General features: G+C 35.6%; 1 long non-coding RNA gene across 2 annotated transcripts; it reads right to left on the bottom strand.

Annotated features, from left to right (window-relative positions):
• Window positions 1–5,879: 5,879 nt before the first annotated feature.
• On the bottom strand, window positions 5,880–26,227 carry LOC123478255 (uncharacterized). Of its 2 annotated transcripts, XR_006653418.2 has the most exons (6): window positions 26,170–26,227; window positions 16,050–16,256; window positions 15,854–15,956; window positions 15,212–15,415; window positions 11,577–11,664; window positions 5,880–6,230 (listed from the first exon to the last, which is right to left on the bottom strand). It is a non-coding gene; the product is annotated as an uncharacterized lncRNA (long non-coding RNA). The 2 variants fall into 2 exon arrangements; XR_006653417.2 differs by having other exon boundaries at window positions 15,854–16,256.
• Between the last annotated feature and the right edge of the window lie 470 nt (window positions 26,228–26,697).

Raw genomic sequence — 26,697 nt, 5'->3', positions numbered from 1 at the left:
TATGTTAGTCCTACTGAACTTTAAAGACTGTTTCTAACTCTGAAGCTATTTTCTCCATAATAGTAGTCTTCAATAGCTGTCTTTTACTCTACTGAGACAATAGGTCCCAATCTCATGCTGTACATTTCTGCCTCAGTTCTGAAATTAATCGTATTACATCAAAAAAATGTTTTTAGTGGTAAATTATATTTGATACCACAACATGAGCTACTCATTCTAGTATTTTACTGCATAAATTGTTCTTCCTAGATATTTACAATGGGTAGAATCAGAAATTGTGTATGTGTGTATAGTACTATATTATCTGGTAAGGTTAAGTGATATTTGAAATTCAAGTAAAAATTAAGGATTTTTATTTGCTTTTCACTTAAATTATTTGTTTTATATTTGCATCTATTTTACTTTAAGGTAAAAATCGTGGTTCCTAAGTAAATCATTATGATGAATTGTTTCATCCCATTGAAATAAATATGTATATATATGTTAATAGTTTCAGTAGAAAACAGTATTAATAACCCTAATTACTTAGTTTCAACTTTTCTAAATATCTATCTACCTATGTATCTATCTATATATGTATGTATATACATAGATACACACACACATATTCTTACCTTCCCACATTACCAGTAAACAGTATACGAATAACGTGAGCAGACTAGATGGACGTGTCCCATATATGACTATAGAATCATTTTTACATGTTTCTGTTACTAATATAAAGCTTTTGCTAAATAAGGACATATGTATCAAATAATTTAGTAAACTACAAATTCTCTAATGCTACCTTAAAAAATTTTAAAGAAATGTTATTATTCAAAATTTATTTATTTATTTTTATTGTTTATGCTATTTCAGTTGTCCCAGTTTTTCCCCCTCTATCCCCTTCCCCCCAGCCCAGGCCCCATTCCCACAGTTAATCTCCACACCTTTGTTCATGTTCATGGGTCATACATATATGCTCTTTGCCTAATCCTTTTACCTTATGACTCAAAAATTTAATTGCTGTATATTAATGTGGATTTAGACACAGAGGCGTCCAACCTTTTGGCGTCTCTGGGCCACACTGGAAGAAGAAGAGTTGTCTTGGGCTACACGTGAAACACACAAACACTATCTAAAACTGATGAGCAAAAAAAGGTTTTAAATGAATTTACGATTTTGTGTCGGGCCACATTTCTAGCCATCCTGGGCTGCATGCGGCCTGCGGGCCCCAGGTTGGATACCTCTGATAGAGGTCCTTTGTTGTTATATTTATTGAGCAAATGTGCTAAATATTAACTCTTATTTGTAATAATTATGCAAAAACACAGCTGAGGAACTACACACATAAGCTGAGTTCTGTCATGTGCACAAATATACGCAGCTCTAAATATACAGAGTTTGCACAGAATGCTCACGGAGTGTAAACAAAAAGGTAATGAATCCGGCTGGTGCTCCCGTAAACATTGTGAGGCTCAATTTCATTTGTAATTCAGCCAGAATACAGTGAACGTAATTTCCATCCCTTGGGGTTGTTTATACTATGTATGGTTAGAGAGCTTTCTTGAATAGCTCTGTTTTATAGTTTTTGCTTTAGTTTCCAAGTAAGAAATCAGGTATTAACATTTGGCTCTAGAAAAATAAGAATCTGCCTGAAAAACTGACATTACAACTTTTTCAAGAATACTTAAATAATCTGACATAATTCCTTTAAATTAGTACATTTTTAAAGAGTCTGGTAAAATTAGAATCTAGTAAAATTGTTTTTCTTTTGCACTGTGTTTTTAGATAATAGTTCATTTATTTTGATGTCTTGTAAATAAGAGCATATAAAACTAACATTAAATTGCTAACTCTTATTTGATCAAGACAATACATTTGTATATTACACTGCTTTCTTTAATGTAATTTGTTCATCTACATACATTATTTTTAAAAGTTTAAGTATAAATGACTGAAATTTTGAAATATAATTTGAGCATTATATATGCAAATACGTGATGAATAGAAATAAAGAATTTATTTTGAAAGTTTTTGCCAAAAATGTGTAGGCTGGATAACTTTGTTATTATTATTGAATTGATATTTTTGTATTAAAATCATGAGATTATTAGAATTATGAAAATAATTAGAATAGCATTAGTGGTGAGTATGTGAAACATTTTATATTATTACTTGGATTATGTATTAATTAATTAATTATTTTCCATATGAATTCTATAAACCTACTTTCCCCCCACCCTTTATTTAAATACACATATACTTCAGAACATTCTTTTTTTAATGATGTAAAATAAGATTAACGTAATTACTATGACATTTATTTGAAAATCATGTATATATAAAATAAACCTGAACATGTATCTGTAATAAGTAAAGTAAAATCCATTTGGAGTATGACAGGTGTTTTGAAAGCACATGCATGTGAACTGTATTTTCAGCAGTGTGAGTAGTTCTTACAAACGGTTTCTGTTTAACTGGAGAGTTAGTCGTGACATTAAATTAAATAGAGCGTATGACAAGGTGATTCCACCATGTACCTGTAGCAGCAGCACGCGCATATTAGAGACGCCCCTAGGGAATCCCTGTAGTTAAGTCGGTGTGGTCTGCAAGCATTTTTGATCATACACTCCCTTAAGAAAGAAAAGTTTTGATCCACTACAGTTGCTTACAAATTATATTCACTTATTACTATATGAGTGAATTCCCTTATTACTATATGAGTGAATTCATTTACCTATATCTATATATCTATATAACATATATATATGTGTATCAAAGGATATAGAAAAATAAAGGGATTAACTTAAAATATAAGAATTTCTAATATTTTTCTCATACAGCCTTGGTATCACCTTAGACCCTGTCTTTCCTCTTTCTGATTTACACTATTGATTCTCACTGTGATCAATGAACAGTCTAGTTATTTCTGTGATGAAACTTGAGGAAAATTAGTGAATAGGAGTGTTGATTTGGGGGCAATTATTTAGAGGTTTGGTTTGATTATACTCATCATTAGAGGAAAGCCATTTTCTGTCACGTTCCACAGTTTACCAAATGCATTTGCACAGAAAATCTTACATGATTGTCACAGGTGCCTTGTAGTCTGGATAGAACAGCCGGTCCTAACAACTATGGTTTTGAATTAATACAGTTGACATGCAGGGAGCCTGAGGGTTGGCCCTGGCCGTAGAGCTGATAATAATAATACATCGGACGGTAACACGGTCTTGCAAATGACGGGTGTTTGGCTGGACTCGAGGCTGAGAATGAGGGTCCTCTGGGTGACAGAAGCAGGATTGGGCTGGTCACGTCACGGGAAAGCACAGAGGACTTAAGCTGGGCATCATAGTGGAGCTGGGTTGGAAAGTGCATGCAAAGTCCAGGTCACAAGGCCCAAAGCATCAAGACCCTGGCAACCATGGTGCAGACAAAGAACTCAGTGAAGGGCCAAGTTCAGAACAACTCTGTGCAGGCGGTTGCGAAGTGTTACATGCAATTATTTACGTGTGTGCATGTGTGTTTGTGATTGTGGCTGTGTGTGCATGGACAGGGAACATGCAATATCCAGATTGGAAAAGTTTATTTCCCACAGAGAATCTCAGTGCTGGTTCCCTGAGCCCTGAGCCCGTGCAGTGACAGAGTGACAGCCTAGTGCTCCCTGGACCTGGGTCCATCCTGATGTCACATTGTTCAGAGCAGATGGGGGGGCAGTTAGTACAGGGGCTCAACCTCTCCTTCACTGAAAGAAAGGGCTTCTCTTTGGAATGTAAAAAATATACTGGTAGTAATTCAATATCTCTGGGGAATAGGAGCAAAGGTCCTGAGCCCATAAACTCAAGGGATGCGACTTCCCAGGTATTTTCTGAACTGCTGATCAAGCTTCTCTCTCTCTCTCTCTCTCTCTCTCTCTCTCTCTCTCTCTCTCTCTCTCTCTCTCTCTCTCACACACACACACACACACACACACACACACACAATTGCGTCCATTCCATGCCATCCTTTTAATATTATTTTCTTTCTCTCCTCCTTTATCTTTCCCCCCTTGAATATTTATTTTCCAATTGAATTTCTATAGCGCATTCATTTCCTTGAATCCATGAAAACCTGTGCCTCATCTCCTACTGCTTGAGACTAGCTACCGGCTGGACATTCTTCCCTTACCCAGCCTGGGGGCGGGGCCAGAGGGACAGCTTCTGAGATGTTGTCGTCTGATTTTCTGGTGTGACGAGAGACGAAGGGGAAATCAGGAATGGGGATCACAAAAGGGGGCCGCTCACCATAGGATGGCTCTACTTTATAATGCTATATTTATTAAAAGAACATTTTTTCTTTCCCCTTGGCAAGTTTTGATCAATTACAGTAACTCAGAATTTCCTGGGTATATACTACCTGCAAAATACAATAAGCTGTCAATGGCTATGATGAATTAGTTATAAATCTAAGACCACAAAGTCATTACTGTTTAAACATTGACAAAGTTCATCATGTTTTGAAATGAAAGGCTATTACAGAGCTTTATTAATACAAGTACTCTTTTACTTATCAAAGCTCAGGGGTAGTTTTACCAAGTTAGTTCCCACAAGAGCTTTAACAAGGTGAACGGATGTACCACACTGTGAGATGCAGCTAAGGAAAACTGGAATATAAGTGACAAAAAAAAGAGGCCTCGGTGACTTCTATCTCTTCCTCCTCAGCACCAAAGGCTCTGCCTGACAGCCCGTCCTATTCCCTGGTGTTAAGTCTAAGAGATTGTGTATCTGACATTGGAGTCTTACAGGTAAATGCGAGACTTGCTTGTTCTAAAACAGTCTCTGTAGACATTTGCAGTATCTTGGCATCACTTTTGTAGAGAGACAAGGCATCGCAAAGATAGCTAGCTACAGCGAGACACCTTTTTCTGCTCTCCTGCCTCCTAGTGCGGAATTTGCAAAACCTAGAAAACAGGGTGGTTTTTACCCCATTAGGCATGTGTGTGCAGCCACAGTGGGGGAATGTTAAAGATCTTATGATGCCATATTACAAAGAAATACTTTACACAGTTATGCTGTGAATATAATATGTTTTTATTTGGGGGGATAGATAGTATTGGCACCAAATTGTAACTGCCCTTCAAACTAACAATATAGTTTGTACATGATAAAGTAAATATTAAAATATATTTATAAATAATAAACAAAATATTTATAAACAATGAAGTTATATATTATTACACTTAATAAATTTTTGCAGTATGACATAAAATAGCATCATGTAATTCTGAGATTGTAGAGATTGCATTAGAAGTAAGAGACTGAACACATAGACTCTTATTAGTAAAAGATTTTGGGAGTGAATCATATTTGGCATTCTGAAAGAACTGTTACAAATGCTATCTTGTTTCAGAAACTAGGGAAATGCTAACTTTTCTAAGAAACCATGTATCTATTTTAGTTGTCGGAGGATCTCAAACCCATAATTCTCAAACTAGAGGAAATCCAGGGAAAATCTATTAGCATTCCTATTCCTTAAAAAAAGAAGATAGTCTATAAAGTCTAAAGAATAGACACATACAATTGCATACATATAATTATTTCTTTAGTTCCACAGGGGTTTATTGTTATTCAATTCAGAAATAATCCTTGGGCAGAGAGAAATTGGTTCCTGTGTTTAGTATGTAAAACTTAGAAGACAGTAAAAGAGATTTGCATTCATTTTTTTTTTTTTTTAACTTTGTAAAGTTTGCTCTCTGGAGATTTGGGTAACAGAATTTATCAAATCTTTTACTTTGAAGAGTGAAAAGAAAATGAACCATTTTCTTCCTTTTCAATAAGTACAAGTTTTAAAATAGCACACAAAACCACCCATCTGGATTTGCATTTTTTTTATTAAATCACTTTTTTATTGTTACTCTGTTACAGCTGTCCAATTTTTCCCAGCATGCCCTGCTCCACCCAGCACCCTCCCCCACTCCCACAGTCAATCCCCCACATTGTCCAGTTCCGTGTGGCATTCACACACATTCTTTCTCTAGTCCCTTCCCTTTCTTTCAACCATTGCCTCCCCTCTGGTCCCTTTCAGTCTGTTCCATGATTCTGTGCCTGTGGTTGCATTTTTTGTTGTTGTTCGTTATTTTGTTCATTAGATTCCTCTTATAGGTACTAAGTGAAGCAAAGCTATAGGATTTTTGCAAAGCAGAATTGGTGTGAGTCTCCTTCCCTAGCGGCTTTGATGCAGTCAGATGATTGTGAATGTTATCTCTGAGGAACCTGGTAATAGGAAAAACAAAGGAACCTTGTCACAGGATGATCTGTGGATCTGGAGTAAGTGGCAAATGAAAGCTAGGGCCCTTGCAGGGTAAATCCTGCCAGTGCAGGCCCAGAGCTGCCCACCCACGGTGTGTGAGTCCTGTGTGTGTCTACAGGAAGTGTGATTCAGACAAGTTGAGCCCGCATCCTGCAGAGTGGAGCCCACTACACTGCGGAATAATCAGTCAGTCAAGGAAAATAATCAAGTACAAAGGTGCTTAGGTTTCAACCCAAATCTACAAGGCTTTGCTTAATTTTTAGGAGGTACACAAATGAAAAGCATTAAATCATTGAACAAGAAACCGAGTTGACCGTTCAATCCTAGTGAGAGGTAGAAATCAGAACTGATCCAGTCTTTTCAACACCTTGTCATAATGTGTTATGCATGTGACAAATATTTATTACAGTGTCTTTAAAAGTCTTTTTTATTTCCACAATAATCAGGTGTCAGGTATATTAACTGTGTTTCTGTGTGTGTATTGCATCCACATTTGTTCACTTTCATAATGTGCCGTCCTCTGTCTGTGTTTGTGTACATGGCTGTGGAGGTGTGTATATGTGTGTGTCTCTTGTTTCCAGCAAGTTTCACCTCTTCTATTTTTTACCAATGCTATTCAATGAACAAATTAACTCTATTTTTTATTTGTGACTAGTGACATTTTGAAGAGTAAATTTCTTTTCTGTACAGCAGCCTTGGTTTTACTCAGGTTCTCCTTTCCTTCATTCAAAGGAGTTACAAATTTTATGCCTTTTGACAGGATATTTGGGAAACTGATCCCCAGATCAATATCCCTGATATTATTAACACTTTTCTATTTATTTCTCTGTGTGGTTCCTTGGATAGTTGAACTTGATACTCATGCAAATATTTTTGAAAGTAAACTTCAGACAGCCAAAATCAATGTATTCATTGCTGTGTCTATGAAAGGAAGCACTTTATTTTTATATAGCCTCTTTAGTAAAGCACATATCTGTTCCCACTAACCAGGAAATGTGAGGGGTAGATACAACTGAGAAACCTCTGCACTTAGGAATGACCTTGGGCCTGTGTGAGCGGCTGCCAGATTCCATCTGCCCTTGGACAGCACCCTACAAACAGCTCTTGACTGTCCAGTAAAGAATTGACTGTGGCAGTTCCTAAGGAGATGGGCAATATTTTGTGTGGAAGGCTGCCACTCCCGTCAAAGAAGGGGAAAACAGAGAAGCCCAGTGGGCTGAATTGCATGCTGTGTTCCTTGCAATGATAGAGGAATTGAACAATGATAAAAGCCTATATGTCTTCATTTTTTAGCAACTCATGGGTGATGGCCAATTGCCTGGCCATAAGTTCAGACAGGAGAGCATTAGAAACTTAGCCCATTAGAGGGATGTGCATTTGGAGCATGGCTATGTGGGCATCACTATGGGAATGTAAGGGGTACAGGGGGAAATAGGACCTGTATTGCCCACCAGAAGGACCACCTTTCATGTTCAGAAGGTGATTGGAATCACCAAGCACATGAGTAGGGGCTGCGATAATGCAGGAATGGACTAAATAACTTTTATTTTTTGTGTCTCAGAACTGAATTTCAAATAATTTATTAAGCTTTGTCTTTAGTCATTAAATCTCTCTTCATCTCTGTCTAGTATGTTAATCTCACATGCAGATATTTTAATTTTTGTTACTTTTATTTTTTATGATTTTAACTTCAATATTTTATTTCTAAAATTTCTATTTTTTTAAGTATCCATTCCTAGATTTAATAGTGTTTTGATGTCTTGCTTCTATGTTTGATTCCTTCATCTTTTAATTATGATGAACACAATATATCCTATAACTGATCATCCCAATATGAGAATTCCTCCCAAGACAGATCCTGTGGCTTGATTATCCTTCAGAGTCCATCATATTTCCTTCCTTTTGATTTTTCATGGCCTTTTTTGGAGAACTCATATCTGTGGTTATTTTGCATGTTGAATGCTCTAAGGTTTGGTTTTAGTGTGAATTTATTGACCGAGAGCTCTGTTTGCTTCTGTGCGGCCCTCTTAGCCACTTGCCCTGCTTTAAATTCATACCTAAGCTTATGAGGGCTGGGACCGTGACCTGGAATACCACTCAAATCCTATGTGAAAGCCGTCCGGAATTATGAAGTCTCAGAGACGTCATGTGTCCTGAGGGAGGACTCTAATCTAGTTTATCCTTTCGCTGGAAGTGCTGATCTGTGGGGATTCACTTTTATGCTGGGTCACCCTGCACCGCACACAAGCCCCATATCACAAGCTCAAGTTCTTATATATCGTCACCTGTGGAACATGAAAACAAACTGAACAAGGAAATGTCTGAGTCCCGTGAACTCCTCCAATCCCCTTGTGGTCGCTGCTGGCTTGGCTCACTTGCGTTCTGTATTTGTCTTCCTTCTACAGTTTGGTCTCCTGATCTCCCTGCCTTTCTCGCAAGCTTATGCACATATTTTGAAGTATATGCATTAGTGTATTTTATCAAGCATTTAAGTATTTTGTAGGAGGTAGATTTACAGAATACCTAGTCTATAAGTTTGGAGGAACTTTTGTCAGCCCTGTTGTGTAGAGTAAAACACCATGATTAATTTAGTGACTTAAAAAGTAGTCATTTATATACCTCAGGATTCTATGAGTCACTAGCTTGAGGTGGGCTCAGCTGGGCCACCCTAAATGGTTCTTAAGATGTATCAGTTAATCCCAAGAGCAACAAGAGTGAGTGAGCCTAAATGAACAAGAATTTTCAAGGCATTTCTTCTGTCACAGTAACTATTATTCCATCAGCCATAGCAAGGCACGTGGTCAAGTGCAGTTCAGCAGTTAGTTTAAAAGACTCCACCCTTTTACAAGGACCTTTGGTGTCATTGATAAGTACCAGCAAACACAAAAGGGAAGATTCACAGCTATATTTTCTTTATACCACAAGAAAGATAATTTCCTTATTATTGACTTCACTGTAATTTTCCTTTTATGTGACACTTATGTCACCCTTTTTAATTATTAAAATAGGCGTTATTAGTCCCTTAGTGATCTTAAAAAATTAATATATTATTCTAAAGGTAGTTAAAGCTCTACAAGGATAGGTGAATAACATTTTTCATTTTTATCAACTATTTAATTAAAGAAATGTTTAAATATGTATGTGTTTTATAAAACTTTTAATTGAAAAAATATTCGATTTTTAAAATATTCATAAGATTCTGTTCTCAGCATTTGTCAGCTTGGATACCCTAAAAAGCATCATAGTGCTTAATGAAATAAACATATAATAAAATCTATCGAAAATAAAGGAAATAATAAATGCAAAATTCAGCATAGGAGTTAGTTATAAAAGGGCAAAGGAAGAAGATGTTGAAATCAGGGATGGATGCAAACAGATGTTAATGTTCCTTCTCTTAAGCTGGGCACTGAGTACCTGAAAGTCTGTTGCATATTTATGATGGAATATAATACTGCAGTATTGTACAAAGGTAGGGAATTGCCTTTGTTCTCAATACATGTTACTGAATCAAATAGGTAGCCTTATTAAACGCTGGATTCTGGTCTTCTCATGTCAACCACATACAAAAAACAATTTCACTACGATTGTTGATTTAAATGTTCAAAGAAAAGTAGTAGTGTTGCTTAAAAAATAATATTTTCTTGGTTCATTAAAATAAATCCTAATTATCTATGTTCCTTCCATTAGTTTTAGTGTGTAAATACTTATTATAAATACAACTTGTTTTATTTTGCTTTAAGGTATATAGTGGATTTCCTGGTAGAATCTTACTATTGTAATATTTATGCATTTTGTGCAGTTACTAAGAGTAGTGTACGAGGTTTGGTTGGAATGATCTTACAGAGCAGGGATTTGCAAGGGAAGTTCAACAAGCCTAAGAATAAATCTATGGGAAAATAAAAGGTATTAAGTAATTGTAGTGTTGTGTGCATCCAAAATAGGAGAGTTTAGTAGTAAAGGTCAAAAAACAAAACAAAAGAAAGGGGTTAGTTGGCCACACCTAAATACAGGTGATGCAGACTGTGGTTTTGTAATTCTGGAAGCCAAATACTCGATGACTTCAACATTGTTTATGTCACCGTTACCTAACCAGAGACTGCATTTATTTTATTAAACCGTATTCATTTTTCATTGCTGTTAACAATTATCACAAAATTTGTGGCTTAAAATGACACGAACACTCTTTTACAATTTCATAGACCAGAAGCCAGAAATCAGTTCCACTGTCCTATGTCAAGCTGTCGGCAGGTTTGTCCCTTCTCCTGCTCTAGCAGGACAATGTGTTTCCATGCCTTTCCCACCTTCTAGAGGCCACATGTGCTCCTCGTCTGTGGCTCCTTCCTCCACCTTCAGAGTACCTCACTCCAGTCTCGGCTGCACCCTCCCATCAGCCTCTCTCCAGCTCTCATTTATCTGGAGTCCCTTTTATAAAGATTGTTGTGATTGCATCAGCCCACCAGGGTAACTCTAGATAACCCATCCACAGAACTCTCATCACACATTAAATGTCCCTTTTGCCATACAGCGAACTGTCCACAGAACAGGGATTAGGGCATGGACACATTTGCGCTGCCGAGGGCAGAATCCAGCCTACCCACCAGCAGTGAGTCTACAAATGGCAAATGAAAAGCTAGGAACTATTTTGTGAGTGTATGTTGGTTTTTGCTCCAGCATTAGTCTTCATGACTGTCAGTAAATTTCAACATCCTGATCTCAACACGCTAAAAATTGTAATGAAATATCTGCAAGGGACATTAAAGGTTATGAAGTAACTGCCTCGGTATATGAATACAAGAATAATTCTATAAGGACAAAGAATACATATTTTTTTCATCCTCACCCAATGGCATGCTTATCTGTTTTAGAGAGGGGAAGGGAGGGAGAGAGAGAGAGGAGAGAAACATTGATTTGAGAGAGAATCATCTATCCATTGCCTCATTATGTGCCCTGGCTGGGATGGAACCTGCAACCCAGGTATGTGCACTGACTGGGAATTGAACCCACTACCTTCTAGTTTGGGGGATAATGTTCCAGCCAACTGAGCCACACCAGCCAGGGCAATAAGAACAAATAATATATGTGGTGCAATTTCCCTTAAGTGCTCCAAGTTCATTGGTTATATGATTCCTTCTCAAACTGCCCAGAAATAGCTCATAGGTAATAAAACAAGAAAACATCAACAACAATGAAAAATAAAATGATGGAAGAGAATGAAGGTTTTAACCATGAGTCATACGATTGGTATTGTTTATTCTCATTAAGATAGTGACTCCAGAGGGCAGCATCCATAAACCCATTATTTAACTTACACATTAAAGTCATATTTCCATCTGGGAAGCATTTTGGGGACTTGGAAAGAGCGCTGAGGTCAGAAGATGTTCTTAACATCAGTGTCAGCTGAGAAATGTAAGGAAAGAAAGTTACAATTACTTTTAAGATTTAATGTTTGGTGGAGGGATGGGGAGAAAAGGCATACAACTGTAACTGAATAACAATAAAAATAAAAAAGAAACACTTTAGAAAATGACAACTGTAATAACAATCAATAAAATATAATAAAAATAAATTAATTTTAAAAAGATTTAATGTTTTCACTCATAAACCTATACTAAATTTAACTATGTTATCAATGCTTTCCAATTATACAGGTCTTAATAGAAAAGTGTAATGTCATAAAATAAATTTCTAAAGTCATGAAAAAGAAAAACATAGGAATAAATGTAAAATAACTTAATATTCTGGACCTGTATTTGCATAATTTATATCATCCTATTTCAGGATTTAAAAATACTTAAAAGGAAAGCAATATTGTTTAGGATTGGAAAATTCAATGTTGTAAAGATTTTTTCTCTCTAAATTAACCTATCTATAAGTTAGAAAAAATACTTCAATTAAGACTATTATAGAATCTTTGAAAGTTGAGGAAAAACTTGTCCACAATACATCTAGGCAATGAAGAGAGAGATTGGGGAGAGAATAAGTAATTGGAAAAAAGTACTGCAATGTGGCAGCGACATTTTCCAACCAGATATCTGCACGTGATGTGGGACATGCTATTCATTTACAGAAATAGAATGACAGATCAAAGTGAAAAGAAATTCAAGCCAGACTTAGGAATACATGGGGATTTAATGCATAATAAGGTGTCATTATAACCAGGGGAGGTATATGTTCCCCAAATCTTTAATGCAATTAAGAGAAAAGCCGTAGCCAACCTCACCTCTCACACTCAAAGGCACTCCATCCAAATATTTAAATTTCATGAAGCTACAAAGTTATAACAAGAATGAGTGTTTCTATAAATGTATAAGGATATTCATTTAATGCAAAGAAAAAGCCAAAACTAAAGACAAATAATGTTCTTATATAAACACATGTAGCTTCTTACCCACAAGAATATAAAATGATATATTTTAAATATAAAATATCCTAATTGGAATATCCTCTAGACATTTGTAACAAAATTCTTATATCTAAAATATGGTTAGACAATGTCAACATTTTTAGATTTAGTAATCTTGCGTATATATATTTCCATCTAAAGAGTGATGAGATTAATTAATTATTTCTGAGTTCATTTCAGTTGTCCATTGAAAAATAACTGTATTCAACCTTCGTTGCCAACCTCATCATGACAGTAATTAATATATTGGTAATGCATCATTGAACTAGCCTGTCAAAGAAAAAACAATTCATTACCATAAATTGTTGCATGCCTTAATGGGCAGGAAGTTCTGAAGAACGTTTCACGACTGATGGAAAGGCAAAAGCATAGAATTCCATTGTGTAAATGTACCATAGTTTTTTGATCCACTCATTTGCTGATGGGCACTTAGGTTGCTTCCAGTACTTGGCTATTGTAAATTGTGCTGCTATGAACATTGGGGTGCATAGGTTCTTTTGGATTGGCGTTTCAGGGTTCTTACATTTACACAGTGGAATTCTATGCAGCAGAGAGAAAGAAGGAGCTTATACCCTTTGTGACAGCATGGATGGAACTGGAGAGCATTATGCTAAGTGAAATAAGCCAGGCGATGAGGGACAAATACCATATGATCTCACCTTTAACTGGAACATAATCAAAAGAAAAAAGCAAACAAAATATAACCAGAGACATTGAAATTAAGAACAATGTAACAATAGCCAGAGTTGAGTGGGGAGGGGATAGTGGGGAGAGGAGTTTATAGGAGCTACTATAAAGGACACAAGGACAAAATCAAGGGGGAGGGTAGAGATGGGGGAAGGAGGTGGGATTGGCTGGGCTGGGGTGGATGGATGGGGAGAAAATGCAGACAACTGTAATTGAATGACAATAAAAATTTTAAAAAACTAAAAAAAAAAAGGCAAAAGCAGCAAAGCATAGGACTCAAAGGGTAGCAAGTGTTCTGCAGTTAACAACACTCGAGCACTCATACTACTTATTTAGTTAAATTCAAGGAACTGGGATAGCCTTGTTCACAAGCTCAGAAAAGAAATACCTATGAGCAAGTAGAATTTTAATAATTATAACAAACATATGTAAAATACCTATTTGGGAAGGTAAATACTTTGAAAACATTTGTTGGTAACCCTGCCTGATGAGAAGTTCTAGCATGTTTTCCCCACTACTTTGCATTAATAGGTGAACTTATGACAATGTTTGTTAGTCATCTATGCAAAGGGTACCTCATACTTATCAAATATTTGGTTATTAATTAACTTGCTGTTGTAACCACAGCCCCCAAATTAGGCAAAGACTAACATGCCAACCATAAACAGGGTTATTATCTACTAACATAAGATATTTCAATAGAACTCAGGGCACTCTAACATAATAGACCACATGTGTAAGGTACAATTAAAAAGCAAAAGGAAAATTTTTCACTTGTCCCAAAAAGAAAAAAAGGAAATCACAATCTTAATTTAAAAAAAACAGTCAACTGTCACCAACATCCTGATAAATCAGATGTTCCATTTTGTGACAAGGACTTTTGAAGCAGTGTCTGGGTTCCATAGTAGACTTTAGAAAACTGATTTACTATATAAAATATCATTGAAAATTCTCTGATTTCTTATACATATTTACCTAATTTATTCACTTCAAACATAAACCATACTGAAATTCTTCAAAACTAAACCGTACTGAAATTCTTATCTGACTCAAACACTGAATATTTTAAATTACCATTTTCTTTGTTATAAAACTTAAAAACAAAAAGTTAAATTTGTATGATTTCTGGGATATTTTAGTCTCTAAAACTTAGCAGTGTAAATGCACTGCATAAAAATTTGAATGCCATGTTTTATTATTTTTCACATATGAGAAAATTAGCTTAAGTATAACAAATTAAAAGAAAATTCTGTGAGGATCAATGTCTCTAATCTAATTTACCAATAGATTAAATCAATGCTTCTGTGACTCATACATTGTGGAAGTGCCTTGTTTTTGTTTGGAGAAGCTTTACACATGTCCTTGAATGTGTTTTCGGAGTATAAATACTGTTTTTACCGATTATTTTTGCATTTAATTCCATCTAATTATGCAAACATTTGGGCATGCTATCTCATTTTTCTTAAATGCTACACTAATCCTAGTTAATCCTATAAACATACCGCAGTTCTTTCTCCATGAGTTTATTAACATGCCAAGATGTATCTGTTAAGTACATGGACTTGCAATTTTAACACCTACTATTTCCAGACTTTCTTATTCTCATTGAACACATGCAGCACTAAGTTATCAGAAACACTCCAGTTATCTTGCTTTGTCTCCTTGTTTCTCTGTACATATATCCCTTCTTTGCTACATTGCTCTTCTTCTGCTCACATAGAACTTTCATGCGTAAGGTTATTACCATATATGGCCTACCTGTGGGAGTTTTTAGAGCATAGTGGTTAGAAGTGTGGGCTCTTAAGAGTTAGCTCAAGTCCATACGATTAAGTCCCAGCTTTATCACTCATTTACCTCACTGTCTTCATGACCTTTGATGAATTGATTAACCCCTTCAGTTTTCTCATACACAGAAGAGGGGCACTAAGCTGCCTGCCTTGGAGACCAAACAGGTGAAGCACTTGGACCGGTGTCTAACCAGTAGGGGGTGACCAATATATATTAGAAATTCTTCTTCTTCAGAATTCAGTGGTACTCACATGGCTGTGACATATCAATCTGGAATGATAACACACATTATGTCTTCAAGGTTGAGACATTTCAAATTCAAAATGTCCACATAAGAATTATTTTGCTCATCTTATAGATTTGAGATTGCTATCATTAAAACATGTATGTGCTTAAAGTTTTGGAATTATAATTCAAACGATCACCTCTGAAATAAAATTACTGGCAATGTTATATGCAGTGAAATATCCTTCACATAAAGGAGAAATGAAGCCATGTTAAATCATAGGAAATCAGAGAGATTCGACATCAGCAAATACACACTTGATAAAATACTTAGAAATAGGCCATATAGACAACTCCTCAAATCACTGAAAAAACAGACAACCCAACATTAAAATGCATAAAAGACCTGAAGCAGCACATTACACAGAGGAAGGCCAGCTGGCTAATGCTGAATTCTGATGAGCACATTGGTGCGGAACTGACCTGAAGACGGTGGAGTCGAGGATGGGAAGACAGCGATAAGCAGCACAGGGAGACAACTGGCAGTGAGCACTCCGCAGTCAAGTTATCTGGCTTTCGGGAAAATCTGTGACCAATTAAACTGTTTGCTTTGACCCCCGTAGTTGGCCTCAAAGGCAATCTGCCACAATCAGCAGGCTTCCTATTTTCTTTTACTTACAATTATTATGGACACTTTCTCCCACCCCGAGGGCCGTATAATGTCATCAGGTTGTCAGATGCAGTTTCGCGCCTAGTGGTTGTAATGTGTGAAGATTTCCAAACGCAGGAGAAGTGGGTGAAGCGTCATTGCACAGTGAAGATTTGGTGGTCGTGTCATTTCTGAATCTCTTGAAAGAAATTTGGCAAGGGAGGTAGCTCTAAAAACCTAGTTATGAAAGAAATGTTATTTTCAAAAATAATCAGAGAATGTATCAGTGATTAGGGAAATTTAGGAGCAATTATCAAAAACATTAACAAGAAAAAAATCACTGACTTTCGGATATCTTTAAAAAAAAATTGTAATTAAAGTGAAAATTTTAAAATTAAAAATCTTTAAAATATCGTAAGGTTCATTAATTAGGCAAAGCCTTAATGCATGTTTCTAGACTTATTTAACAAGCCTAATTTTATAAATATAGTAAATTTATGCATATGAATTATTATTACAACTATAAATTATTCAGTCATTAATATTATCCTCCAGGTATGTTGGCACAGGTCTGAAATAGCTGTAAATATTTAATGAAATACCAAAGGAGTATATGTTTGCCAATTTAAAAACTTTTAATGATGCTTTGCCTACTTAATTTTTTGTAACAAAAATCTAAAAATTATAAAGAATTATATTTATAGAATTTGATTTAATAGCTATTTGTTTAAATTTTCAAAAATATAATACTGGATAAAATAATAATCTTTAAAACTTATTAAAGACTATTAAAAGTCTTAACTATATGTTTCAAATAAGATTGCTTCAGTAGTAGATGAGAGATTTGATTAACAAGAAGACATTGGAAAGTGGTGATATCAGCTGTTGGAAAGTTTAGTGAGTCAGTCATTTAAAGCAGGTGCTGAAATAGACACAATCTTGTTTGCATCAATGTAGAATAAGCAACATCACAGAAACAGCAATCCATGTTGCGTAACACAGCCCCAGAATGAATTTGTTCATTCATAGAAAACATGCTATTAATCTCTAAAACACTGAACTGTGTGAAGGTCAGAGATCACACTAAATACTCCATAAAATGGTGAAGTTCAGTCTAAACAGCATTCAGAAATTAATAATGCAAATAGTAACTAGTGAGAAATCCATTTCACACTAACTCCATTCAAAATAACTACATGCTTAACAAGACAAACTTCCAGAAAAGGTGGGACAACTATTTAAATACTGAGCTGTCCTTTTTCCCTTCCTCCCTCCCTCCCTTCCTCCCTCTCTCCCTCCCTCCCTCCCTCCCTCCCTTCCTTCTTTCCTTCCAAAAGTATGCACTGGTTATCATAATAACAGTCATGGAAATAAGCATAACATGTGAAAAACAGAAATCTCTGCTTTCGCACAGTCAAGAAAATTTCGATTATAGATGAGGTAGAGTTAAACAATAATGGGTTAACTTGCCGGTTGTTTCCTGAATTGCAAATCTTTACTTAAATGTTCAATTCTTTTGGCTATATACCTTTTGAGAGCTATTTGATAAGGAACTTAATAGCCTCAAATAAAACCTCATATTGACATTATGTAGTTTGGTAAAAATTTTACTACTAGTCACATACCAAAGTATAACTACATTTTAATTCCATGGTTTACCCAGCATGAACCATATACTTCTTTGCATTGCTGATACGAATTTTGTTTTCCATGATTACTTTGTGATAGATGTATGACCTTTCCAAAGTGTATTTTTCAAAGGTTCATTTAAAAAAACTACTGCCTTCATCATGTTTCTGAGACCCCCAAATAGGAAATGAAAGGTTTACTATTGATTTTATGTTATTATATTTCATGTTGCATAGATTTTCTACTCTATAGATGACTTGTTTTCTGGCCAGTTACAATGTAATTTTCTTAAATGCAAATTTTTGTCAAGATATCCATGGGAATTATTATTTAGAAATGAGCCAGAGGACTTTAGGAAGCCTTTTTAGTTGGGGGCAGGGATTTTGTGGTGGGTGTAGGGGCTGAGATAGGTTTAATTACTTGATGTGATTAAATCCCATTCAGTGATGTTTAGCACTGTAGTGGTCCCCTCCCTGCTGCATTAAAGAACAACTACAGGGGTGGGCAGAAGTGGGTTTCCAGCAGTGAGTACACATAGCAGAATCAGTGCAGCTCCTTCGATAATCATAACCTGCATGTCTCTTTCCATCGGAACCACCATACGCCTACTCTTGCCCACCCCTCAGGCCCAGAGGAAGAGCAGCTTACTTCCCCACCATGCCGCAGTATCAAGAATTATGGCCTTGCCTTTCTGAAATCCTTAACTTTTCAGAAGTCCATTTAATAAATGGCTTTGTTGTTTACGTCTGTTTATTTTCTGCTATTTGCATGTTTCATGGTAAATGTTCATGTGAAGTTATTTGCAACATAACTTTTTTTATGAATTTGATCCTTTAGCTTTTTAAAGAATTATATTGACATACATGATTTAATAATTTCCCATTGCATTTACATTTTTCTGATAGGAAGATTGAGATCTCTGATAACTGATTATTTTTAACCTCTTTTCTTCAATTTCACTAAATCCTTTCCTTAATTCTACTAAATAGCTTTATTTTTATCTCCCTTTTATACACCTTAAAATCATCATTTATTTTGTTATTAAATCAGGCAATCATTTTTCTTTAAATATGTGAGTTTAACCACCCCCCACCCCATTTGTTAATATAATAGACATGTCTAATATTGATTCTTTATTTTATACTGTTATTATTTTAATTTTTGCTTCTTTCATCTTATTTTCCAATTAACACCATTAGGAAATTATGCTAATTAATTAGAGAATAAGGCTCCCCTCACTCTGCTCCTAGGCTTGCTTCTTCAGATTCTAGAACATGGCTGTGCCTGTGGATGTGGATGCTAGAGTGGGCACGGGACCGATGATAATCATTTACTTTTAGGACAAAATGCCCTAGATCATGTGTCTGTGCTATTAGGAACAATCAATAACAGAGCTATCACTGCTGTACAGTGTGATTAAGTGAAAAGTCAGCCTTCTCAATTCCACTTTCTCTGGTATTACAGTCAGTATTTCTCTTAATATATTAATTCCATGCTACCCAGTCAATATATTTTGAGTTAAATTTGTGTAAACATGTATTAAATAATTTCTAAAGGTTTGCCATAAAGTTGGTGACTTAAGAGCTTCCTTTAGAGCATTGGTGTGCTTCTGAAAAGCAATCTGAAAAAAAGCTTTCCCTAAAAACCCAAATGAATATATAACAGCAGAGAATAAAAATAGCATGTCTATCACCACATTCATAAACAATTTGGGAAAAGCACATATAATTTGATGCAGTTCTTTCTCTTTTTATAAAATTAACTCATTAACGCTTCCTGAGATAACTTCAGTTTTTTGTTCCTTTCATCTTATTCTGCCATGAGTATGATCATTTCACCGAGAATGACCTCTTGAACTTGGTTTGGGTGTGTGCAGGAAGCAGATTTTAAAATGCTTGTTGAAATTTCAGCCACTCCATCAGAAATACATTGGTTAGCATCTTAGAAGGACCCCAACAATTATTTGAGTAATTACCTAATTGGTTTTTTGCACTCATTAGTCTGTAATGCCAGTAACAGTTGTAGACGCTTTCCCCACCAATGACTGTGCCTGACGCAAAAGAGTATTCCCATGTTTTTGTGTAAATTAGCTTGTAGGCATTAGAATATCTAAAGGAATCAGCATCTGATTCCCATGGCTCAGTGATGAAGGCTGAGGACCAAGGATATTCTCCAAAGAAGCGCTCTGCTCTGTGCTACTTGGGTGGTCGGTTCTCTGTGGTCCATTATTCATCACCAGTGGGCTTTCCTCCCCGTGCTGTGCATCCGTCAGGGTCACAGCTGCTACCACATTAAACGTGGCCCCTGTGTGCTGACATACACTTACACTAACAAACATAATTGAGAGCTGACTGGCGGCTTACAGTGAACTTGACAATTTATTCAGGAATATCAGGTCAATGTGTTTAATCCATTAGGAAGACTCTTACCTCATTCTTTTGAAGTACATGTTCCCACTCTTTCCAGTATTCATTTATGTCTTCTCGACAAACTATGTCAGAGAGATTTCTTCTAGCAGTTTTATTTTTCTCTAACAGTAGACCTGTTTAATTTTTTTTTTGTAAAATTGAAGTACTCTATCACAGTAATTTTATCACTTCCTGTTCTTTTTTATAAAACAAAATAGTAAAGAAAATCACTGTTCAATTTGCCCTGCAAAATAATTTGCTTTTTTCTTAAGCAAGTCATTCAACTTAACCTCTTTCTTACCAACATTTTATAACAGCAGATTCTTTACCAGTCACACATATTTTATTATTATTGTAACTGAATCACATATATTATTGTCTGCTTAAAATAATTTTTTTCACAGAGAGAAATAAATAGTGCTGTGGTACTTCCGAATAAGACTAGGGTCCCAATCTCATACAGCTTACATTCATGTGTAAGGGTTATTGGCGGTAATACTCTGTGGGGAAAGTATAAAATAGGGTAAGAGCAAAGTGTGAGGGTCATTCATTTAACGATGTAGTACTTTCTGACTCTGTGAGGAAGGAAATGGGAATGAGAGCCAGGAGTTCTCGGAGGGAACAATTGAGGTTCCCTTTGAAGGAATAGAAATAGCTTAGAGCCCAAGGTAAAAACTCGGTGTGCGTTAGAGCAGACGATGCTCAGATCCACATCGCTGAGTGCGTCACTGAATCCTCAAAGATGAGTGTGTCCATAGGAGGAAGGGATCGACTGCAGGAAATTCTGGCCGAAAGGCTGCTTCGGCCACAGAGATTCGTCTTTGACATTGACAATGTTATTTCTTTGGGAATTTAAATCAATCTTAGTTTTCAATCTCTTTTGTTTTTGTTTTAATCATTGTTTCTTTGATTCTCTCAGTGATGTGTGTTTTCCTTCTGTTGATATGTATATTTTTTCTTTACTAAAAACCTAGTTAAGCCTATTACCTGAGAACACCTTCTTATCATGTGTGCATGGATTCTTTTTTAAATTTTAGTATAGTTGGTATACATATTGTATTAGTTTCAGCTAGACCCAGTAGTGATTTGACATTTATATACCTTACCATGTGACCATGGACTCCTACCTCAGGTATGTTAGATCAAAATGAATTCCAAAACATTAAAAAGTGATAGTGGATGTAGGGCTTCCTGATTTTTGGCTGACTGGATTTCACAATGGCCAATTAGGACTTGTGTGCATATGTTTAGCTGCATGTCAGAATCCTTAGAAGTTATCCAGAAAGAGAGAGAAGTTAGAATTGCTTGTTGAGGAAGCAATCTAAATGGCCCAGTGCCCTTGTCCTCATCTCCCATCATGCAATGGGATGAACCCAGTCCTCCTGCATCGCCCTGGGTTCAGGGTCTGCTGGGTCACAGGCGACTTTGAGAGTTGGGTCCTGGGCTGTGTCACACACATCCTCGAAGTCAGTATCTGTGGAGACGCATACCTCCGCTAGCTGTCCACAAAACGTTGTCCGAGCGTCACTGTATGATAGATTTTTTCATCGTTTTTATGCTTGTGACTGTGTTTTTTGTCACTCAGGACTAAATATTCTCTGATTTTCCCTGTATTATTTTATTTAGTTTTTAAAAAGGGACTCTAGGAAAAAGAGCAGAAGGATATATTACTATAACTACTTGCCATTATCTGGAGAGTTTTCTTCATTTTGCTCTAAAATTATGCTCTAAAAACACTGATATTGAAATATTAGTTATATATTTCAATATAATTAGCTGTGGCTCAACTCATATATATGCTAATAGTCTTTCTTCACTGTTGACGTTGGCCGATCATTCATCAACACATGAAATTATACAACAGGCAAATATGGATAAATGAAGTGAACACTTCAATTAGTGTCAGTTCCTTGGGCATGTCAGATGTGAATTCTTCTGCACTGCCAAAGAAACATCGTAGCACCTGCCTTCACCCAGGTGTTCCCTCCAACTGTGATCATTCTGTCTTAGTTACACAGTGGTTTATTCTCCATGTAGAATAGCTGTTATACAACAGAAGAAAGTTTCGCTTTGGGAAACCACTGTGACATTAACCCAGAGAGAACAAACCCATGAAGCCAATTACAACAGATTTCCTGGGTTTGGGCTTATTCTTCTCAATATGAGGTGGACTGAAAAGACAGCATATGAATATGAACACCTGAAGTTCATTTCTTACCCTGAAATTGTCCACATGAATTATCAATGATGTACCCTTTGGAGTTAGTATATTTTCTCTTTTCTTTTCTTTTTTTTACTGAAAATATCATGATATTTTACTTTAGATAGATGGAAACACTAATGAGAGAGAATTAAAATCAACTTCTGATACTCGTGTCAGAAATGAGTGATCCGTCTAGACTAAAGCATGTAAGTACTCAAATAACTTGCACTGTACCTTATAAAAAGTACTTTTCCTTTTCCTAGTTCTTCATCATCTTTGTAATCTTCTTACCTTCTTTAATTTCTTACTTACTTGGATGACAAGCATTAATTACAAACATATATACCATGAATATATTGCCAATGAAAATATAGATGTGGCCTGTTATCTGGGTGCACTGACCTCATATTATAGAGAGAGAAATAATGAAGAGAAATAGAAAATTTCCATCTCAGTGACATGAATGTAATGTTAGATGATTTTATGGCTTCTTCCAGATGATTGAGATAAAATTGTATTTTTTATTTTAGTGTTATTATATTCTCAAACTTCAGTAATTAGAATTTTTAAAATATTTTATTTATTTATTTTTAGAGAGGGGAAAGGAGGGAGAAAAAGAGGGAGAGAAACATCAATATGTGGTTGCCTCTTGTGCACCCCCTACTGGGGACCTGGCCTGAAACCAGACATGTGCCCTAGACTGGGAATTGAACCTGTGACCATTTAGTTTGCAGGCTGGCATTCAATCCACTGAGCCCCACCAGCCAAGGAAGCAATTAGAATTTTTAATGAATGTGCAATGACTAATTTTTCATTTAGTTTATAAAATACCGTATTTCAAACACTAATTTTTTTCTATTCTCTTTCATCTTCATTTAAAGGTTCCCAAATTAATAAAAAGAAACACAAATTGAAGCAGTTATTCTAAGAATGTGCCTTAATTGTCATAGTTCACACTTATGCCGACCAGACAAAGCATAAATATTACAATTACTCCTTACCTAAAGGACAAGGGCAAAAACTCAAAGGTTTGAAACTAATTTATTCTACCAGCAGTTCTTCTTGAATATAAAGCAAAAGAATGTTGCTGAACTTGCTGAACTATTGCCAATCACTTGTCTCAGCCTTAGTTTTAATACTTGTTTGTATTCATAGACTTTTCCAGTGAATGAAAAACTCTTTCTGTGCTCTATTAAGAAAAAAAAAAAAGGTTGCCATCCCTCCAGGCTGAAAATGAATTTTTGAATTGAATATCTTGCTTATCTGAATTAATCAAATTAAAATCATGTAAGCTCTCCTATTTAATTTACTTTACATTGTTGTGTGAACATGTATTTTGAAAATTTAAGTAATTATTTAGAAATCTCTAGTGTTATATTTTAATAATACATATATACTTCAAATTATCCTACTGCGATAGTTTTTAATATATTGAGTTAGTATTATAATGTTACTTCTCATCATGGGTATGGTAGAGGAAAGGACATGCATATAAGAAATGAATCCACAATTTCACCATTCAGAACTAGCCATTTCTCCCTTTCCATGTTTTTTCATTTCGGGTATCTGGTGTAAGTCCTTCAGCTTGGGTTGTATTTTCCCTTGTCCAAAAATGATATTTATTGAATAATCTCAAAATTATATTTACCCTGCTGTTTATTTTAAAAACCACAAAATTGTTCTCTTAACTAACAGTGGTGACTTGATGTATTTTCTATGTTTTCTTTAAATAGACCCTTATTATAATGGTTTAATCTTTGAGTTCTCTGCTTACAATGTCCTTCTGTCTAACGCATGGCAGAAGACAGATGCCACCTATCATGAATAAACTATTTTTTAATTTTTGATTTATTTAACTTCTTTTTTTTTTTACCAAATACTCCTCAAAAGAAGAAAGAGAAATAGAACAATTTTCTTTGCCTAAGGATATGTCCTTATGCATTGCATAATACTTTTGCAGCTTAATTATTTAGTAATGATTTTGCAGGTTACCATTTTGGTGAACTTTTTGGTTAACAGAGAAAGTTTCTGTTTAAAGTTAACGTTAAACTGTATATTTTATTCTAGGAAAAGCTATATGATTTTCATCCAAAAGAAAAGGTAGCGTTTCCATTTTGTTCAGTCTGCTAATAAAGGCACACAAACTGGAGTTTTAATCCATGTCAGTGAGTTATACACAGAGTGATTTAAAATGTAGCATTTTATTGCTATATACAAAACCCCACAAAAAACAAGAAAAACAGCATTTCCTTTAAAATAAGACTAAGTAGATACCCGTGGGATTTTAATTATGGAGCTGAATTTTCACACGTATTTGTTGGTTTGTTGTATGAAATTTCCGTTCTGCACTCACTGGCTGCATCAGATATCAGCGGCAACCACGGCGAAGGGCAGGTGCGGACACAGCCGCCTGAGATGTGGTTCCGCCTGTGTAAGAAGTTACTCCACACTGCAACGCTTCCCACACCCTTAAAAATTCATAATTTAAACTCTGTCTGCAGGTCTATTTCATCCTTACATGCAGTTTAGGCAAATATATTCTAGCAAGTTAAACATGCCATATGGGGAATCATTTTATTTTCACTGCGTGGTTGTCATAGTTTCATAAGCTAAGGTTAAATAAAAAAATATATGTTTAAGTCCTCACATCAGTGCACAAAATAGTTTTCCTATTATCAATTCTATTTGTACAAAGTAGATTGATCTTTGTCATTTCAACAATGTACAAATATTGAAAATGCCAGTGAAAACATTGTATTTCCCAGCCAGAACAGCTTTACCTCAGACGGGAGTAGTCCACAAACTCCCCCTGTCTATGTTGTCCTATTGTATAAGCCTTCCAGACAATTGGATTTTTTATTGTTTGATATCTTCTGATTCAAAAATTTTTCTTGTCAATATTGCAGCAAAGTCATTAGAAATAGTACGAATTTTTTCTTGTAATCCTGTGTACCATATGCCACTAAATTAACTTCTCATCACTGGTACTCACACTTTTTACTTAATATCGTCTTGCTAAACTTGTAAATAACATCACCTTGTGATAAACTTCCCCCAGATTTTGCACCAATCCTTCTCTATCCACTTCCTACCCTGAGGCAGACAGACACCATAAACCTCTCACAGTTCCAGTTCCTGAAAGTTCTGTTGTTGCCTCTCAGTCTTGCTTCTTCACCCCATATTTTCTTACCCAGCCAGACAAAAGCAATCACTTCCAAACCGCTTCACCAGTTTTGCATGCCTCACTCATTAAACATCTAGTTCCTTAAAGCAGTGTTTTGCTTCTTTTTTTTTTTAATATTATTTCCAGTGGCTTCATGGATGGTTGGAAAAAAATTTAAATTATTCTTAGCATTTCTATTAATTTCTCCTTTGGTATTCAAAATGTATGTAAATTGAGTCAAAGAACATCACTTAATAGAAGTGCTCTTCAGATTTAGATCATGTACACTTTCATTGGTGACAGACTACTTTAAGATAGAAGGATTTGACAATATTATGATATAGAGTCCAAGGCAAGGAACTCTAATCCGTACACCCAATTACTGAGCATATATTGCTTCTATATTTAATGTAACCATTCTCTCTTGAAGTCAATTTAAATTTCAATTAAGAAAAGAAGCAGTTTCCTTCAAAGACAGTAGTGAAACAAATTAAAGCATATTCGATATATTAACTAATATCTTTAAAGATGCAAAAATGTCTTAAAAAGTGTCCACGGCAACATTTTCAATGATTAAAGATGTTAAATTGCCAACATTAGCAACAACAAGTCTATGAACTTAATATTTTAAAAAACTCCAGTACTTTTATTATCTGTCATCTAGCAGAGTTTATACCAGAATTAACTTCTTAGTAATTATAGCAGGAAGTCAAAAACATGGGTGCTCCGTTGCCCTGTCTTACTCACACGCCATCACTCAGTCTTCCTGTGAACTTCAGAACATCATGGCTGTGCATTCGTCTCTGAGAGGCCAAGGGCAAAGACAGAGTAACTACGCACACTCTTACAGACTTCATAGTTAAAGTGTAATTTATTAAAGGTTATCATTGGTCAAATGCCAATAACTTGTCCTGAAGACCAGAGTCCAAAATGATGTAATATGAATTTTATCTATTTTAATATCATTGATCAAACACATGTAAAAGTTCCAAATAAATACACTGGCACATCAAACACTCGGTAAGTAATTAGCACTCTTGGATTTCAGTGCTACCTTGAGGATCCATTTAAAATTCTTGTGGTTGGGAAAATCTCATAATAGCCATGGATAAATCAAGGCAAATCTATTGGCAAACAAAAGTAAGCTCCAACATTACTATGACCCAGTCCTAAGACAGTAGTGCAAACCTGGAAAACCAGAATCATGTTGTCTGTGAAGTTAGCCTCTGGAGGTCATGCCTCAGACAGGTGCTGTCAAAGGGATGCATGTGAGCA

Source organism: Desmodus rotundus, chromosome 10 (assembly GCF_022682495.2).
Source record: "Desmodus rotundus isolate HL8 chromosome 10, HLdesRot8A.1, whole genome shotgun sequence".
Taxonomy (NCBI): domain Eukaryota; kingdom Metazoa; phylum Chordata; class Mammalia; order Chiroptera; family Phyllostomidae; genus Desmodus; species Desmodus rotundus.
This window is presented reverse-complemented; position numbering and strand designations above follow the sequence as displayed.